General features: G+C 57.7%; 1 protein-coding gene across 1 annotated transcript in view; it reads right to left on the reverse strand.

Annotated features, from left to right (window-relative positions):
* Positions 1-8,734, reverse strand: part of SRC (SRC proto-oncogene, non-receptor tyrosine kinase) — a 30,260-nt gene extending 21,526 nt beyond the window's left edge. Inside the window, exon 1 of the mRNA XM_054218607.1 lies at positions 8,636-8,734. The gene's annotated coding sequence lies outside the window, so the exon portion shown is untranslated. The remainder of the gene's footprint in view (positions 1-8,635) is intronic.
* Positions 8,735-18,435: the final 9,701 nt, after the last annotated feature.

Below are 18,435 nucleotides of genomic sequence, written 5' to 3' on the forward strand. Positions count from 1 at the left end.
CCAAAAATGAGGGCTGCCACAGCTCTGCCAGCCCCATTGCCCTGATCCAAAGGAGACGCCCCAGGTTCAGGGTGCTGCTAGGAAGTGTTTGGGGTCAGGGAGGAAAGGAAAGTCAACTGAAGGCTCCCGGAGCCCCTGCTGTCCCCCATCATCCATGCACAAGCGCTTTGGGACAGGCGGAGAACAAACACGTGGGTCCTGCAAACCCTGCCCGAGTCTGCTGGTTGCAGGCATAGAGGACTGGGGAGGCACTGGGGAGAGGGGAGCACCTCACGTCCCAGCCAGCGCACATCCCCTGTCCCCTTCTGCACTGCAAGGGCATCCCGGCAATTGGAGATGGAAAAATCAGCTTCCTCACCAGGAGGGTGGGCCAGGACAGGAACAGGGGTTGGAGAGATGGTGGGATCTCCAGCAGGAGATGCTCAAAGCTGGCTGGGTACCACTCAGCCCGACCTTACTGGGGCTGCTCCGGGTTGGAGCAGGGATGCCTACTGGTGCCACTCAGCCTGACTCAGCCTGTGCTTCCAGCATTCCCGCCAGGACACCAGCCAAAGCCAGGAATTGCCCAACCAGCTCCAGCAAATGCTTTCCAAAGGCACACAAAGCCTTTGGCCTGCCTTAACCCGAAGCCGGCTTCTCCCAGACAGGTGATGAGGGCACCGCTCTCCTCCTGCCAAGTGCAGGAGAAGGAAACAGAAAGGAAAATGCTTCCAAGGGCAGGAGTGCCCGCGGGGCTGGGAAGCACCGATGTTGGGCAGGGAAGCACCGATGTCGAGCTGGGCTGGCATTAGGAGCTGGAACTCCTGGCCACCGGGACTACCTGAAGCCACGGGGCGATGCTTTCCCAACCCAGCCCTCTAGCTCAGCACCGGGGGTTCAGAGCCCCTCAAAGTGTGCCTTTTTAACACCAGCCCCCGGGCACGCTGGCGTCCTTCAGCTCCCCCCGCCTGCCACCTAATTCTCCTGTTTCCCACGGCCCCATCACATCAATGCTGTTCCCGTCCTTCTCCAGGTGAAGCACCGGGATAAGGGACCGGCCCTGCTGGAGGGGGTGACGAAGACGCGGTGACACGAGCTGGCCTCTCGAGGAGGAGGAGGAGGAGGAAGGATTTCTGTTCCCCATTTCTGCAGTGCCTCTCCCAGTGCGGCTCCAGGAAATGGTGTTTGCTTCTGCTTTCTGGCAGCGGACATCTGTCCCGGGTGTTCCCCGGGGATGGCAGTGGCACAGCACCCGGCCTGCCCCGTGCCCAGCTCCTGGGGAAGGGGCAGGCGGCAGCGAGAGGCTGACGGGACTCATGGGTGGCTCAGATTCGGCCAAAATGGTGGTACCACCTGCGTGTGCCCCGGCTCGAGGGGCTGCTGCACCCGATGGCACCCAACGGCACCGCAGGAATTTCAGCCCCGGGCGAGGACGGCAGCGCAGGCAGGCGGCACTTCCCCAGGGCAGGGGAAGGAAGGGGGCAAGGAACACGCAAGGAGGCAGAAAAGCTCCAGATCTGAGCAAGTTACAACCATCCCTGGCCACGCTGGCGTCACTACTAAAACATTTCCACTGTCAGAGAAACCAGCCCATCCAGTCCGGCGAGGAGAGGAGCTCCCCGGGGCTCCGCCGGCCCTCCGGGGCTGGAGCTGTAGCCCCACCGGCCCTGCAAAGGGGTCCTGCAGGACCCCCATGGCAGGAAACCTCCCAGCAACCCTCCTGACACGGAACTGGAACTGAAACACTCGCTGGTAAAAAAAGGGAAAACGCAGGGAGGGTGTTTGCAGCCTCAACACAAACCCTGTGGGGCCGGGCATCGCCCCGCTCCTGGCCAGGAGCCACGGGGACTCGGCAGGACACGTGCCAGGGCTCACTGCCACGGGAGAAGCCAAGCACAAGCCAAGGGTCTTCCCTCTCCAATTTCCAGCACTTCCCACTTTGCAGACCCCCGAACAGTTTCAAACGAATAAGAAGGATCCCGCGCAATAAATTTATGCTGATTATCGGCTTGTTTTCCCGGGTTACTTTGGGACGCCGGGGCATGTGGGGCGTGCTCTGGGGAACTGTGGGGCCACCAGCCCTAATACACACATGCTACAGGGGCAGGCGGTGGCTGCGGGTCAAGGATGGCTGATGAAGATCAGCCTCCAGCAACACGCGCTCGACTCCCGCTTTCACCTCCACGGGCATGGATGGGACCGGGACCGGCTCCTGCAGCAGCGGGCACAGCCCACGGCTCTGGTCTCGGCACCGTCAGACCCCACGCCAAGGCATGGCCATGGAGCCTGGACTTTGCTGGTGGCAGAGCCCCGGGAGGTGCTGGTCCCCACAGCCACTCCCATCTGCGCCACCAAAACAAAGCAACTCGCTCAGGATGCGCCAGAAGAAGCAACCTGGGAGGGTCTTGAGGGGCAAACGGAGAAGATCAGCCAGTCCCGCACAGCATTTCCACACCCAAAAAGCTGTGTCGGATTCCCCAGCCGCTCCTGGGGCGAGCGGGATGCTCAGCAAGCTCCGACGGAGCCACCGGGAGAGGAGCCGGCCGGGAGGTGCAGCCCCAGACGGTGCTGGCTATAAACAGCCCAAGCAGATGAAAAACAAAGGAAAACGCTGAGCTGGTGTCTTTTATCCCCGCCGCTCCTGGAGGGGAGAGCCGGGCTCCGCACACCTCCAGACCCTGCTCCGCTCGCTGCGGTGGTGGTGGGGATGGAGACGGGCTATGGGAGAGATGGCTGGGACCTGCTCCGAGCCACCAACGCCAGCCAGCGGCGTGGGACGAGCTGCATGTGGACCTTGCACCCTCCCGTGGCATCTCTCCACCCTCGCTTGTGTGGTTCTTCCTACCCAAAATAAGCACCCCAAGCTGGAGCTCCCGGAGCCTACGGGAACGGGATGAAGGGAAGAAGGGCATCTCCTCTGCTTTCCATCACCTGTGGCTCACGGTGGCTTCAGCACAGCCCACCCAGACCACAGCGCGAGGACTGTCCCCATCCCCAAAGCACCAAGAAGAGCTCAGGTCAGCGTACGTACACACACGTACATGCACATCCACACACGGATGGAAAAACTTCCAAACTCAACCGTCCGTTATATCGGAGCATGAAGCTCATCCCAGTCGCGGTGGCTTTTGCAGCCGCACACGTGCCGTTCCTCTGCCCCGGTCCTGCGACACCCTCGTGCACGGCACATCCGGGTGCTCACCGGCAGCTCCCCCTCAGCCCCACCGAGGCTTCCCGAGGAAGGGGTCTGGCTGAGCCGGGAATGACTCCAACAGCCTTTTCGTGTTGATTTTTTTGTAGAAGTGACCAAGAACACGTTTCCTCCCCAGGAGCAGCCAGAGCCCCCGACGGCAACCCCCAACCCCACTGCCACCGGCACCGGCTGCAGCCCAGCAGCACCGCAAAGCCATCAAGCTGCAAGGGCTGGTTTCAGACGGGGAAACCAGCGCTGAGTTGGGCCATGGTCTTGGGGGGAAACCCTCAAAAACACCATCTGAGAGGCTGCGGCTGAGCGGGCGAGGGAGGCGGTGGTGCTTGATGGAGATTAGATTATATTTACCCTGTGTAAAGAAGAGCTTTGCCCATGGTGCATGGGGCGGGAGAGGGGGGAAACTGAGGCACACACTTGGTGTAAAGCCTCCCCAACCTCGGATGGCAGTGGGGACACCCTCCCTGTCCCAGCAGCTTCCCAAGCACCGCTGGGGGAAACTGAGGCATGTGATGCTCCTTACCAGTTGGGGAAGCGCGGTGGAGTAGTGAAACCCAGGCACAGCGCTGCACCTCCACCCCCAAATTCCTGCCAAAGGGTGTCCCATGATGAACCATTTTTAGGACCGATTTAGCACCGACCTGACTCCATCACGCTGCCCACAAACAGCATCGCGTGGGAAGGGGGATGCTGCGTGGGAAGGGGGCACGTGGCTCGGGACAGGCTGGACTTGTTGACCTCACCCGTGGCGGAGGGGGCAAGGCAGCAGTGAGCTTTTACCCTCATTTCCTGGGATTTTTGGTGGCTGAGACTGCCAAACACGGTTGGGAAGGCCGGGAGCAGCCCCGGCGGGTGGAAGCTATCGCCGCAGCATGCAGTCAGGTTTTCCTCTGCCCATCTATCCCAAACACAGTGGGCTCGGGGCCAGCCGAAACCTCACGGTCACGGGAGCGAGACTGCGACAGGTCAAGCGTGGGACAGGGCTGGGAAACCAGGGCAGTGGCAGCGCAGGGAAGGAAGCTGAGGGCAGCCCGAGTCACACGCATCCCCCTGTCATGCGTGGGCGGAGGTGCTGAGCCAGCAAAGCCCGCTCGCCCTTCGCCGCGGTCCCCAAAGCTGCCCCGGTGCCCTCCTGCACACCCTGCCCAAACCTCCGCCGGCTCCCCCGCTGCCAGGAGAGGGACGTGCCCCATTTCTTACATTTTTGCCTTAAACGCCGGGGCCCGTTCTATTCCCCAAACTCCTCCAGACAAGCCCATCGATCCCACATACCAGCCTATGGATATTTTGGCCGTGGCATCTCCACCAAGACCACCTGGAGCCGAGCGGCTCGGGCAGATTTCTTTAAGTTCTGAATTAAAATCCACAACCGCCCCCCGCCCCTCGATGCCCCGTGGCAGCCCCCCAACCTTCCCAAACACCTCCCCGCTCCGCAGTCAGCGGATCCGTAGCCCGGAGGGAAGTAAGTCAGCGCGAGACGCAGATTTGCAGGTCCTGGTTCCTGGCCCAAGTTCAAACCGCATTTGTTCCCGAAATCTGTTTCAGGGCTTTATTTTCAAAGCCTGCCCGTGCAGAGGCATGTGCAAAGCAGCGCCCGCTCCCGCTGCGGCCTCGCGCCGAGGTCGCCTGTGCCAACACGGGGACAAGTCGGGGACCTGGGGGCACCCGAGCACCGACTGCAGCCCACGCCGACATAGCCATGCTCAGCTAATTAATTATATATATATTTTTTTTTCCCCCCCTCCTAAGCACACAATATACCGGACTCTCTCACAGCTTGCTGCCGGTTTAAAAGATGACAGACCAAAGGCATTACTATTTTTCCGAGGCCGGCTTTAAAATAGCCCCACGACACGCTGCGCATTTTTTTGCTGATGGACGGAAACTTCAGCAAGATGGGAACCCCGGGGGAGTCAGTCCACAACCACCCGCAGCCACAGGCGGCCGAAAAAGAGCAGGAGGTTGGACTGGAAATGGTGACAATCCGCTCTCCCGTCCCAGGAACGTCCGTGCAAGGATGGTTATTTCCATCCAGAGGTCCGAGCCGCTCTCCGGGCGTCGGATTAAAGGCATCTCTCCCGCACAGAGCACCTGCCCAGGCCGTTTCCCGCAGCCGGAGGGATGCGCGCTGGGACGCGTCTCCGGGCGGGCTCCGGGGCGAGACGCGGAGCGCTGCGGAAGTGAGCTCAGATGGGAAATTGTTCCGAAAGATAAAAGAACAAGTTGGAAACCGAGCTGCAAAACAGACAGTACAGGAAACAATAGCGCTTCAGATAGGCTTTCAAATTTCCCCCAGTGATGCCAGGAGCACGGTGCTCCGTCCCAGCGATGCTCACGGTTTTTTTTTTTTCCCCTTCCCTTACACACGCTGGGAGGACGCGCAGGCTGTTTGCTCGCTCCTACCTTTTCTCTTTCAAGATGTTTGCTGGTCATTAAAACAAGACGTTATGGGCCAAGTCCTTCAGGTCTCATTAGATAAGACTTTTAGCTCTGTGATGATCCTGGCACCAGCGGCAGGGAGAGGCAGGCGGGATTTCAGAGGCAGGGGAGCCGCACGGTCCGTCCCCTCCTCGCCTCGGAGGTGCCCACACTGCTAAAGGCCACCCCCGCTTCAGGACCGCTGATGTCCCCTCCATGCCACCAAGGCAGCAAAGGAGCCTCCTGCCTCCGCAGCAGAGCCTCCGTGCAGGTCGGTCACCACCAACCGCAGCTCTTTTCCTCATCTCGCCCCCCAGCTCCCCGGCCAGGGGCTTGGACAGTCCTTTCTGCCTCCCCGCCGTACCTCCATGATTTTCCATCACTCTGGCACAAAGTCATTAAAGGGCAGAGCTATTGTTAGGGCATCTCCATCACACAGGGAGCACTGCAAGGCCACTAACGATCCAGACAGGGAACATTGGACTTCCCTTCGCTGCTGCTGCTGCGCCGCCCCATAAATAACCCCATCTCCAGAAAAAAAAAAAAAAAAAAAGAAAAAAAATAATCATGGGGCTGCGTTTTGGCAGAGCCACCGAGGTGAAGTGTTTGGAGAAGCCTATGCCCTGCTGCTCCTGGGTCAAAGCTTGGAACCGGGAACCGACCCTCGATCTTCCAAGCAAAGGTGCCCTTCTCTGACAAACGAGCACTAACTGGCTAATGATTACAGAGACGCGGCTCCCCGGGGAGCCACCACACCAGCCTCATCTCAGAGACACCCAACGGCCAGGGTTTTGCTGTGGGCCAGATCCTGGGCCAGCACCGCGTGGTGCAGAACACCGGGCAGAGCAGCATCGGTCTCTCCGCCTGGAAAAGTGTCGGGAGCAGCCCCACGGTGGAAATAACAACAAGGATATCGCTTTAAAATGCAAGATTGCTGATGTCCCCCTACACATCCCCATCCTCCCCGGAGAGCCCTGCCAGCCCCCTGCCCTTGTTTGACCAACACGTGCTACACGGGGGGCCGGGTGCGGAGGGGGGGCGGTCTCTGAGCCTGGCAGGGACAAACGCCTTCCCACCATTAACGGCTGGACCTCGGGTTTGTCGTGACTCGGTTCTCCCACCTGCGCACCGGTCACTGGGGGCCATGGGTGTCTCCTGGGCTGAGACGAGGGTGACAAAGCCCTCCAGCTCCCTCCTGCCTCACACCTCCTCCTCTGGGAAGCACCGGTCCGGCAGGAGGAAGGAAAATCAAGTCTTTTGTTGCCACCTTCCCGCAGCTCTGTTTGCATACGGCACTGCTGGGTACGTGCCGTCCTGTCCCTGCCCCAGGCAGGAGCTTGCCCCAGGAACCCTGCCAGGAGCTGCACCCTCCACTGCCCCCAGCTCTAATGCCACGGGGAGGTGGCACATGTCTTGGGGACAATGAGCGGCCACATTATGTCCCTTCCCTTGCCAGGAGGACGGGTGAGCCAGTGGCACACACAGGGTAGCACAACCCACTCCCTGCCACCTACGACCTTTACTGACCCCGGCTTTGGGACCAGGAGCAGGACTGGGACCAGGATGGCAGGGTCCGGGGGGGCTGAGCCCTGGCACACCACAGCAGCGGTGGCCGGGGTGGGGAAAGGCCGGGGGAGGAGTGTGCTGGGCAGGGCTAGCAAAACGCGGGGAGATGCGGCAGATCCCCACTCATTTCCCGCAGGAGGCTGTGCAGCTCCCCGAGACGATGATGCTCGGCAACAGGCAGGACCACGCCAGGGTCAGCGCCACGACATGACACCCCCCCCTCCAGCCCCCATCCCCAGCACACACAGCCCTGTGTGGTGGGCACCATCCCCGCAGGCTGCCCCCCGTGCCCATCCCAAACGGCACCGGGACACAGCACAGCCTGCCCGAGCTCCCGCCCGCCCCCCCGGGCAGCAAGCATGGATAAAAGCCCACCCTGACCCCTGTGTGGCTGAGGGCAAAACCCATGATGCTCTTCCATGGCACCGGGAGCTGTGACACAGACAGTGGGGGCATGCCAATGCCACTGCTCGCAGCCACACACGGCGGGGTGGATCGCCCAGGCTGTGATAGGGGAACTTCACGTCTGGATAAATCCTTTCATGGGGCAACCCGGGGCTCTGCAGCCCCCCAGCAGGCGGGAGCCAGGCAGCTGCGGCAAAGGGCACAGCGAGGAGCATGGCCAGACACAGCTCTCCGGCCCCACCAGGGCTGGACACGAGCCCCAGAATTACCGGTGAGCAAACACGACAAGGGAAGCGGATCAGGAGACATCAAAGCAGGGGGGCGATGAATATTTCATGTCCTGGCCTACATACAGCCCGGCTCTCCCCGCCCTGCGCTCCCGGGGGTCCCCCGCAGCCCCTGATCACAACAAAGGGGAGTTGCAGGCAGGCGGTGCCGCCCCGACGGACCCTCAACATCCCCAGCTGGGCCCATTGCTGCCCCGCTAGACCAGTGGCAACCCCAGCCAGACCCACAGCTGACCCACCAGACCATGTGCATCTGCTGCTGGACCCATAGCCACCCCACCAAAACCCATAGCCAGACCACGAGCATCCATAACCAGCTCACTGGACCGCGGGCATCCCCTGCTGCTGGACCCAAAGCTGCCCCACCGGAGACTGGGACTCCTCGGCTGGACCCACAGCCTCCTGGCCAAACTGCCAGCATCCCCGATCCGACCCACAGTCAGCTCACCCGACTGCGGGCATTCCCCCGCCGCCCCGCCGGAACCCACGGGCGGACCCCGAGCATCCCCTGCCGGACCCGTAGCGGGGTGCTCCCCGCCGGACCCCGAGCATCCCCGCCGGACCCCAGGGACGGACCCCAGGCATCCCCCGCCAGACCCATAGCGGGGTACCCCCCGCCGGACGCCACGGGCGGACCCTGAGCAACCCCTGCCGGACCCATAGCGGGGCACCCCCCGCCGGACCCGCCGGGCGGACCCCGAGCATCCCCCGCCGGACCCCCCGGGCGGACCCCCGGCACCCCCCGCCGGCCCCGCAGCCGCCCCCCGCTCACCTCCCGTCTGGTCGCGCAGCGGGGCCGGCCCCGCCGCTCGCCTCCAGCGCTCGGCCCCGGCTTTGTCTCCGCGCCGGGGGCGCGGCCGCCGCCGCCCCCCGCCGCCGCCGCCGCCGCCGCCGCGCTGGGTGCCCGCACCGGGCCGGGCCGAGCCGAGCCGGACGCTCAGGGCTGCGCCGCCGGCAGCAGCATCGCGCAGCGCCGCGGATCCGGCGCTCTGCTGCCTCGCCCGCCCCCGCTCACCCCTTCTCCGGGGCGGGGGGGGGTGGGGGGGGGAACCCACGGGGAGGGGAAAAGGAAAAAAAAAAAAAGGGGGGAAAAAAAAAAAAAAAGAGGAATATGGCAGCAAACCGGAAACGGCGGATGGGGGAAAAAGGAGCAGCCCCTCCCCTCCCTGGGTTTTTTTTTTTTAAGGGAGAAGGCTCCGGGCAGCCGGGCTCCGCGGGGCGCGCAGCGGGATGGGGGCCGCCCCCGCCGCCGGCTCTGCCGCCGCGCCCCGGCCCGCGGCGGGGGGAACCGCCCGGTGGCGGCGGGGACACGCCTGGGAGCGGCGGGATCCGTCCTCCCCCGGCGCGGCCCCCCCCTTCCCGCGGGTGAGGGGCTTGGGGGGTCCCCGCGACCCCGGGGTTCTCCCCGGCGGGCCGCGCCGGTGTGCTTACCTGGCAGCCGGAGCCGGGGACAGGAGTGATTTCCAGGAGGGTAAAACCCGGCTGCTTTGGGGTTTGCTTTATTAAACGCGGCCAGTAGCAGGGAGAAACGCTCTTTTGTCACATTCTGCACTTGAATCTGCGTATCCCCATCCCTAGGAGGGACACCTGGCCGTCCCAGGGGGATGCAATCCACGCTCCCCCCGTCTCTGAAGACTTGAAGAGGCAAATTTAAGCGCAGAGGAAAAGCAGGGAAAGATAAACCACGTCCTGGGCCTCCCCCAGGGTGCTGGGGGACCCTTTGGAGGCAGCGCTGGTGGGCAGCAGGGGCCGTGCCCTGCTGGGACATCTGCCCTGTCTTTGCCGTGTCCCTCACTCACCTGTGCTGTGACAAACCCCTGGGGTGGGGGTTAATGCTCCCCCAGGTCACCCCTGCAGCTGGGTCCAGCCTCCGAAAAGAGGCAGAACGGAGCTGTGGGTGTTCCGGGGACGCCCGGTCCCCGGCTGGCAGCGTCACCCCATACAGGACTGGGTGAGGCGTGGGTTCCCCTGTGTCCCACTCGGGCAGGTGGGCACACAGGGACAGTTCCAGCCGTCCTTCCCCTCGCCCCTCAGCACCTTCCCCTTTCCGGGAGCTGGAGAATGCCCAGCTTTCCCCTGCACAGAGCAGTGCCAGGGCGCACACATGGGCTCAGGGCTCGGCTGGGTGCCCTGACACCTGCGCTGGGCGCCCCGACGCCAGCACTGAGCCCGTCGGGGCTGCCCGACCAGCTCAGCGGCGCTGGCAGCCCTCCCACCTCCCCCATTAACCATCCACTAAGGTATTCCCTGTCGCTTTATCCTCCAGGAAGAAATGGGGTGAAGCAGCCCGCTCCTTAAACCACCATTTAGCCGGTTTATGAGGCGCACTCAGCTGCTGGCCGGCTCTGCTGACCCGTGGGCTGTATTTCCACAGCCAGCGCCGCCTCCATTGTCCCCTGCCCACCCCTGCGACCAGCCCTTAGAGCCACTCAGCAGGGATTGCTGCAAACCCCATCAAGTCCGAGTGAGACCTGACGCTTCAGAAACAATTTGGGAAGTTAACAAGTTTCAGAGAACTACGTGGCGGAGTTTTTCTTTCTCTTTCCTACCTTCCTCCCACCCCCCCCCCCCCCCGCCCCATTCTGCCTTGTTCTTTTGAGTTATTAAAAAAATATTTCCCATGACACTGGCGAAGGCCAGCGAATCCATGAGTCACCAGGAACAAGGAGTCACGCACACACGGATCCATCACCCCTGGCCAGCACATGGTGGAGGGGCCCTTCCCTGGGAGGAGCTGCCCACTGATAAGGTCCCTACAGCTGGGCAGGGCCGAGGCTTTCCCTCCTGCCTTCCCTCCTGCCTTCCCTCCTGCTTTCCCTCCTGCCTTCCCTCCTGCTTTCCCTCCTGCCTTCCCTCCTGCCTTCCCTCCTGCCTTCCCTCCTGCTTTCCCTCCTGCTTTCCCTCCTGCCTTCCCTCCTGCTTTCCCTCCTGCCTTCCCTCCTGCCTTCCCTCCTGCCTTCCCTCCTGCCCCTCGGCTCCTTCCAGGGCTGGGAGAGGGCAGCTGGATCCCCGCACACCCGTGAGTTCCAGGGAATGGCTGGGTTGGGGAGTAGCAGCCCTGCTTGGTCTTTGCCGGAGCATCAAACCGCAGCCCGGCTTGTACTGAGGCTTTTTTTGGGGTGTTAATTCATAGCCACCCCCTCCACTACCTGGCTGGCGTGGGGACATGGAGGGAGGGATTCCTCGACCCAATGTCTGACGTGGGATTAAGGAATTAAGGATGAGGCGTGGGGCAGCCCCAGGGTACCGCTCTGCTCACTCATACGTAAATCCTTCAGACATACCGTAGGGCAAAGAGGGGGGCACGTCGATGCCTGGGGTCGCTCACACCTTCACAGGGACACGGGGACGCTCCCCTCTCCCTCCTGATCCCAGGAACACTTGCTCTGCCGTCCTGGAGCTGCTGCCGGAGGGGAGAGCACCCTGGGGGAGCGGGGACCCGGCCCCAGCCCCGGGGGAGCTGGTTAGGATGACTCAGCCTCGGCTGGATCCAGACCCGAATCTAAGATGCAATTATGACTTATAAATATTTTGAATTTTGTTTTCCTCTTTTGCAATCGGCTCCTTTTCTACAGGCTGCCCTACAATCGTTTTCATCTCCGGCGGTGCTGGCCTGTTGCTGGAAGGCAAACAGCAAAGGCACCGCGCCTTTTCACGCGCCAGACCAAGTCCACGACATGATCTCTTCTTCGAAGAAGATGCCAACGTGCAAATTTAAAATGGCAAATAGATACTCTCTAAAAACCAGCCTCTTATCTTTTTGGGCTCGGATTCAGGAATGTGCCCTCACAGGACTCTGACATTAAACATGCAGCGCTTGGCGATAATGCGATTTAAGACCATTTAAGTTTAAGCAACCCAGTACACCTCAGTGCGCTCCTGATTCAGCCACGGAGCCCTGAGCCTGACGGACACCCCCCCGCCGCCTGCTTTCCCTTCCCTCCTGCCCCACTCCGAGTATTTATCTTTAAACAGTCTAATCCACATTTTTTTTTTTTTTTTAACCCAACTAGGGATTTCAGTCTCTTCCCTGAAACTTACTTTCTTGAGATGATTTTTTCTCTCCGCTTTTAAATAGCACCGATAAAACCCACCCCGGGGAGAGGAAGAGGATTACAGAAACTGAAAACCAGGTACTTTCGAATTAAAAGGAAAAAAAGTAGAACTGAATATTTTCTGGTGCCTCGGTTATTACAGCACATCTTGAAATGATATTCCGACAAAAAATGAAGCCGTGCTCAGGTATTTCTGTGCTTTCTCGCTGACCTTTATGCATGTTTCATCAGGCAAAGGAGGAATGAGAGTTTCTGTGGGCAGAGCGCTGTCACACTCATGAGTAAGGACCGATGTGGCTCTTTTCCCTCCAGGTATGTACATCAAACTGCTCCATGGGGCTCCCGAAACCTTCCTGAGTCATAAGAGGGTGCTTTTTGGGTCCAGAAATTGGTCTGAGTCCTGACCTCTCCACTGTAGCTGTGGCTTTACAACAAAACATCTATTCATCTCTAGCCAGATTTATTTTTAAGCATCCCCTTGGCAGGCGCGAGTAAGTTGTGTCTAATGGATTCGGCTCCTGAGGCTCGCTGCATTCTGCTCACTGCAAATTCCAAATATATTTGCACAAATTATTACTATTAATAATGTAATGGTTGCGTTTGAGATGCTGGACAGCCGCAGAAGCAGCCAGGGCTCTTGCCCTGAGATTTTTACGATCATTGAGCTTTACAGCCCTGCAAATAGCGAGTGCGCGATGGCAAACGATTGGCACCCCCGGCCCCGTTAGGGAAGCTGCAGTTACGAGCTGATTTACTAAGGGGGATTGGACCAGAATAACTCCTGCGGTATGAGCCATTTGGCAATATTTCATGGTAGAAATGCTAATTCTGGCCATTCTCTCCCACACTGAGCATCAGGGCTGCGGAAAACACCAGCGTCCCGCAGGTTGTGGGATAAAAAGGAGGGGGGGGGTCTGGGAAGAAGTCACCAGGAGGGCTCAGGACCCGTCCTGTCCCTCGGTGTGGTGACAATCTGCTGTGCAAAAGTGGCCCTTGGCGGCCCCAGCCAGGAAGTGTCACTGCAAAATTCCCTGGGGGAAAGGACCGTGGGGAAACCACTGACTGGGTGACGTGCGAATGTTTGATAAGGAGCCACCAAGTTCAACAGCTGTGGGGGGGAATTATCTGCATGTTCAACCGAGGCACAACACTTCCCGTCAGGTTTCTGCCTGATAAAATAACGACGTTTCGATACAATCTGAATTAGGTATCTTGGAATAGCTCATTTGGGCAAAAATCCGACACTTTCTGCTCCTTGCCTCGGCTCAGCAGAAAAGCTGCATGCAAAACGTTCGCATTTTTGGCCAGTCTTCGTATCAATAGAAAAGAGCAGTTCAGAAAAGCCCACAGAAACTCGTCCAGATGAGATTTACAGCCCTCGTTCCGGCTTGCTTTGCTAGCAGAGCAGCAGAGGGATGGCTGGCTAGCGCAAAGCTCTGGTAGCCACATCCAGGCGGCCTTGCCCTGGGGGCTGTGGGTTCCGTCGGTGGCAGAGGAGTCCCAGCCTCCCTGCCAGCACCCTGCAGCCCGCGCCAAGCAGAGCCGGAGCAGACACGAGGGTGTTTCCCCTTAATCATCCCGTCTTGGTCCTTCGAGCAAGGGATGGGCTGAGGAGGCCAAAGTCTGAAGCTGAAAAATTTAAACCATATGACGTTTGGATCCGTGCTCAGTTTAAAGTGAGCTAAATAAGGGGGGAAGGCAGAGAGCAGAAACAGTTGCAGCTTCTCCCCTTCTCTCAAAAACCGCTCCCCCTGCGGTTCCCTTCACCGCAGAGGCCTGACACTCGGGGATATCTTCTTCAGCCATCCAGAGGAGCCACCACAGCATGACAAGTAGCCGCGCCGTGGGGACCACAGCCATGGGGACCCATGGCTGTGGTCCCCACGGCGCGGCTACTTGTCCAGCCGTTCAACCGCAGCGTGGGCCCACCCTGCACGTGCCGATGTGCCAGAGCCGTGTCCTTGGTGAGCTGGGGGGATGCGAGCCACCAAGCCCCACGCCGGCAGCACGGCTCCAGCACGGCTCCTGCCCGCGCTGCCCGCACAGAAGCACAAATAACTTCAGGAAACGCCTGGAGCTGGTTCCTTGAGTGCAGGGAGAGGCTTTGCCCTGTGAGAGCTCGCTGGTGCCTGTCGTACTGCGGACTTTGGCTTTTGGCGAGGTGAATTTGCAAGCTCAGGGTGGCTTTTGCAGAAGCAGTGGCTGAAGGGAAGACAGTAGGAATGGCCTACGAGACATCTCAGGCCAGTGCTGGTGCCTTCCGTGGTCCCTGAGCTGGGAATGGCTGAACTTGGCACTTACAGGGGTGGTACATGAAAGGCTCGGACAGCCTTCTGGCAAGAAACAAGGGGATGGTCCAGAGTGAAGGTTTCACAAATAAGGAATGCTGCATTTAGCATGTAAATAGGACTTTCAGTAGGGCATGGCACTAGGGACACAGTTCCTTGCCTAGACCTGAAGACAGGAAGAATCGAGAGCCCTTCCACCCCCTCCACCCACAGCATCCCCCATCTGGGAGCTGAGCTCTTCAGGTGCGGCAAGAGACATCAGCCAGGCAGCAGATGTTTTTAAAAAAGCCAAGCAGATGTGATCCAAAGCAGGTTTTACCTTCTACCTACCAGCCAAAAAGGCTGGACGCGAGCCACGGAGGAACCTGTCAGCCTCTCTGCTCCAGCCACCCGCTCTGCGTGGCTGCGGTCCTCGGCGGGACTGCGGCTTCCCGTGGCGTGGCTGCTCCCGCCTCCAGCACAGCAGGGTGCAAGGAGCACCAAAGCCACACCAGAGCCTCCAGGCACTAAATGAAACCAGGGAAGCTGGGAGGAGGGAAGCGAGTACTGCAAGAGGTTTGGGATTGCACAAGACAAATCCGCATGTGCTGGCGAGGAGCACAGGACGGGTGGCATGAAGGATGCACAGCACCGTAGCACTTGCTTATGGCAAGAGCTCGGAAGCGTAATATTTAATCATTTTAGCTCCTCATGGCTCAGGGGTAGGCTGATGCGCATGGCACAGCTTTCCGGGTACACCTGGGGCTGCCAAGGTGGAGAGCTGTCCTTCCCCAGCAATTACATCTGCTGGTTGAAAAAATCATCAGGGAAGAGAAACATCCTGACAGGGCTGATTACAAGGGGACACCTTTCTCCACCCTGGATGCATCTCCACGTGTTCTTTTTTTGTATCAGTCCTTGTAACAGCAGGTGACACCCGCAGTCTGTCACTGGCAGGTTAAATTTGGCTTCAAGGACAGAAGAATTGCAATGGACATGAGTCTACAGGGAGGAAGCAACAAGAGGGAGCATGGAGGCGAATTACGATGACAGAAAAGCCACAAATTAGGGACTATCAACATGAAACGGGAAAATCAGCTGAATTTCATGGGAGATGCAGGAAGCTGAGTTCATTGCCCTACAATTGCCAGCTCCAAGCAAGAGACATTTAGACCAGCTACTGCACACTGGCCCGGGTACCGAAAGCCAGAAAACACCCCCACAAACAACAGCTCAAAAGCCACAAACTACTAGGGGAGCAGAGCCGGACCTTGGACCTGCAGTAACTGCCAATTTAGGAAATGCAAACATTGATTACAGCCCGTGTCTCTTGCCAGAGAGAAAGGGAATGCTCCCCAACCAAATCATCCCTTCTGGTTGGATGAGTAGGAGGTGGCGGCTCAGGTCCCTTCCCAGTGCCAAAGCTGGCAATCCACCTGATCACCAAACAAGCAGCCATGCTCTGTACTCCAGCACTCTCCATTCATCATCCCATTTTCTTGCTGCAGTCAGTCTCTGATGCCTCACGAGATTAATAAACAAACAACTAAATCAATACAGTCATCTCGATCCCTGCAGGCCACGGGCTGTGAACAACACAACTTCTGCCTGGAAGAAGTATCAGCGTGTAAGAGAGGCTCCCAAGAGGTTAGTCCAGCACCCCAGCTCCCAGCTGTCCAAAAATTAATACACGCACACAGGGGAACGGTTCAGCAGAGCCCTGGGAAACAGATACTGAGCAGGTCCTCCCCTCCTGCAGCTTCCTTATTTTCTCCTGAAGCATCATCAGATCCAGCCTTGACCATCCCTGAAATCCAGGCACTGAAGGAATATTTACAGATTCTTCATGACCAGCTGGGAAATAATCTTATTGACTCAACAAGGGGGCTGCTCTGCAAACATCAGTCCTCTTCAAAGATGGCCTCAGGCTCTTCGGTTCCTGTCAGTAGGGAACCTCACCAGCATCTCTCTGAAGCGGAGAGAAGTGTGTGTATGAGAATGAAAGTAAATTAGGTCTGAACAAGATTAACAGGGATTTAATTGAACTATGTGAACTGGAACTCCAGTCACGAGCTACTTATTAGTCCGTCTCAAGGGATTGTGCTGCTTGCACTGGAGGAGCACAAGGATGCATTGTGAGCGTGGGACAGCTCAAGGGGACAGCGATGGCCACAGCTCTTGAGATGAGCGTGGCCGGGAAGGCAGAGCTGTTTGAACACCATCAGCAATGAAGCAAGGAATTCCCAACTCCCAGCCATGTTTTCTTCAGAGCCGAGGCTTGGCCTGTTGAGAGAAAGGAACTTCGCAACAAATACTAGCAGAGGAAACCCATCTCTCAGCCCAGCTCCTGGGCTTCGGGTGGCAGAGCAGGGTGCTGCTCACAGAGGTGCTGCCTACTGGCTGGGATCTGGAGGCAGACCTTTGAAAACCTCCCCTTCAATAAAAGTGACTTAATGAGGTCTTCAGCTCCCTTTGGGATGTTAATTACAAAACAGCCTGGAGAAAAGCGCTTAGGAATTAAAGGAGTCACCACACTAGTCCTTCTCTTGGTCTTCTGGTGAGGGAAGCAACAGACACTTGCCAGAGCTTGGCTACCATGCCGGTCTTACCACAGCCAAGAGCCACCAGACAGCTCCACGCTCCAGCCACGTAAACCTGAGCTGCAATCACACATCGAGGGGCTAGTGAAAATCCTGTTTATCAGTCTACTGAATCCCCATCTAATCCCCTGCTTGTATTATTAACAACTGATGCCTTTATTATTGCTACCTTCATGGGGGCTCTTGGAGCCAAAATCTCTCCTAAGAGGCAACTTAATTTGGTCACCGCACCTTTTCCTCCTTCCTTCCAGGAAGGTGAAGCTGCACTGGGAGATAGTTTGCTACTTCCAAGTCAAACACAGATACACACATGCCTGACAGCATTAACTAACCAATTTCTCACAGATTAAAGGATCTGAAAGGCTTTCCCTTAATGGATCATTTTTATGAATGGGTTATTTATGTCTCTGTGTTCCTATGGTCTGAGAGTTCTGGCAGCTTTCACAATGAATGCACAGAAAGAGGCAACACAACTTTAGAGTTCTTTATAAACAAAGAGATTCTGATTGTATTTATTACACATTTCAAGAGAAACTAAAATATATGGGATATTGCTAATCTCTATAAACATACTGTAAGTTCAGCTAACAAGAGCATTCAAATAGGTAACAAGCTGTCAGGAACAGACAGGGAAATTTACCTTAATCCCTCTTCCCTTTAACAAAACCAAACCCCAATATCCAGGATTTCTACTTAGCAATGAGTAAGCCAGCCTGCAAACAGCTACATGTAGGTGTCGATGTAGTAGCCTGGTATTTCATGTAACAACCACACAGTGCTGATTGCTGACTGGTTCTCAGCTGTAGAAGCACTTCTATATTTCAGGTAACGTGTGTGCTACTCTTTCAATAGTTGCGATTCCGTTAAACATTAACCCCCTCTCCTTTAGGTAACCTGCAGAAAGCCAGAGTTGTTAGACTAAACAACCACCATCCTCATTTATTAAAACGGAGGAAGTGCCCTGCAGTACCTATCCAGGGCAGCAGCAACGCTTTTCTTGCCCTTGCAGATCACAGACAGGAACACAGGTCTGTAATGGAAACTCATAGCACAATATTGTTCTTTGTTATTTGCGTGGGAAATTTTTGTAATGTTTCTTTGTACTGAGAACTTAAAGCAACTTCAGAGTGCTGGTGTCTCCCATGCTTTGTCCCATCCTCCTAGTATTGCCTTTATGTAGCTCAAAAAAAAAAAAGAAGAAAAAGAAAATGCTGAATTTAAAGCAGAAGTCTACACCGGATTTTAAGCAGCGCAACTTGGTGTCAGCATTCTGGTTAAGAGAAGCAGAGAGCCTGGAGCAGGAAAGCAGCGAGAGGTTAGAATCAAAGGGATCCATCTGATGCCTACCAAAAGCAAGAGCGAGCAGAGAACGTGGCCATTCTCAACACTGATGGTTCCTGTAAACGTGCTATTCAACTCCTGTTGGAGAACACGCAGTGCAACACTGCTACCATATCTGGGCTCACAAGGCGTTTGTGAAATTAAGATGGGAGTCTATGTATGCAAAAAGGATCGCAGACTTGCAGCCCTGCCAGAGAACCCTTTCCTTCAAAGCCGCTCTGAACCCTGGGTGCGCCTAAAAGAGCAGGTTCTCCTCCCATTGACTCATTCGTGATCAAACAAACCAAGATGTGAGCTGGCATCAGGAAG

Source organism: Rissa tridactyla, chromosome 12 (assembly GCF_028500815.1).
Source record: "Rissa tridactyla isolate bRisTri1 chromosome 12, bRisTri1.patW.cur.20221130, whole genome shotgun sequence".
In the NCBI taxonomy this organism is placed as follows: domain Eukaryota; kingdom Metazoa; phylum Chordata; class Aves; order Charadriiformes; family Laridae; genus Rissa; species Rissa tridactyla.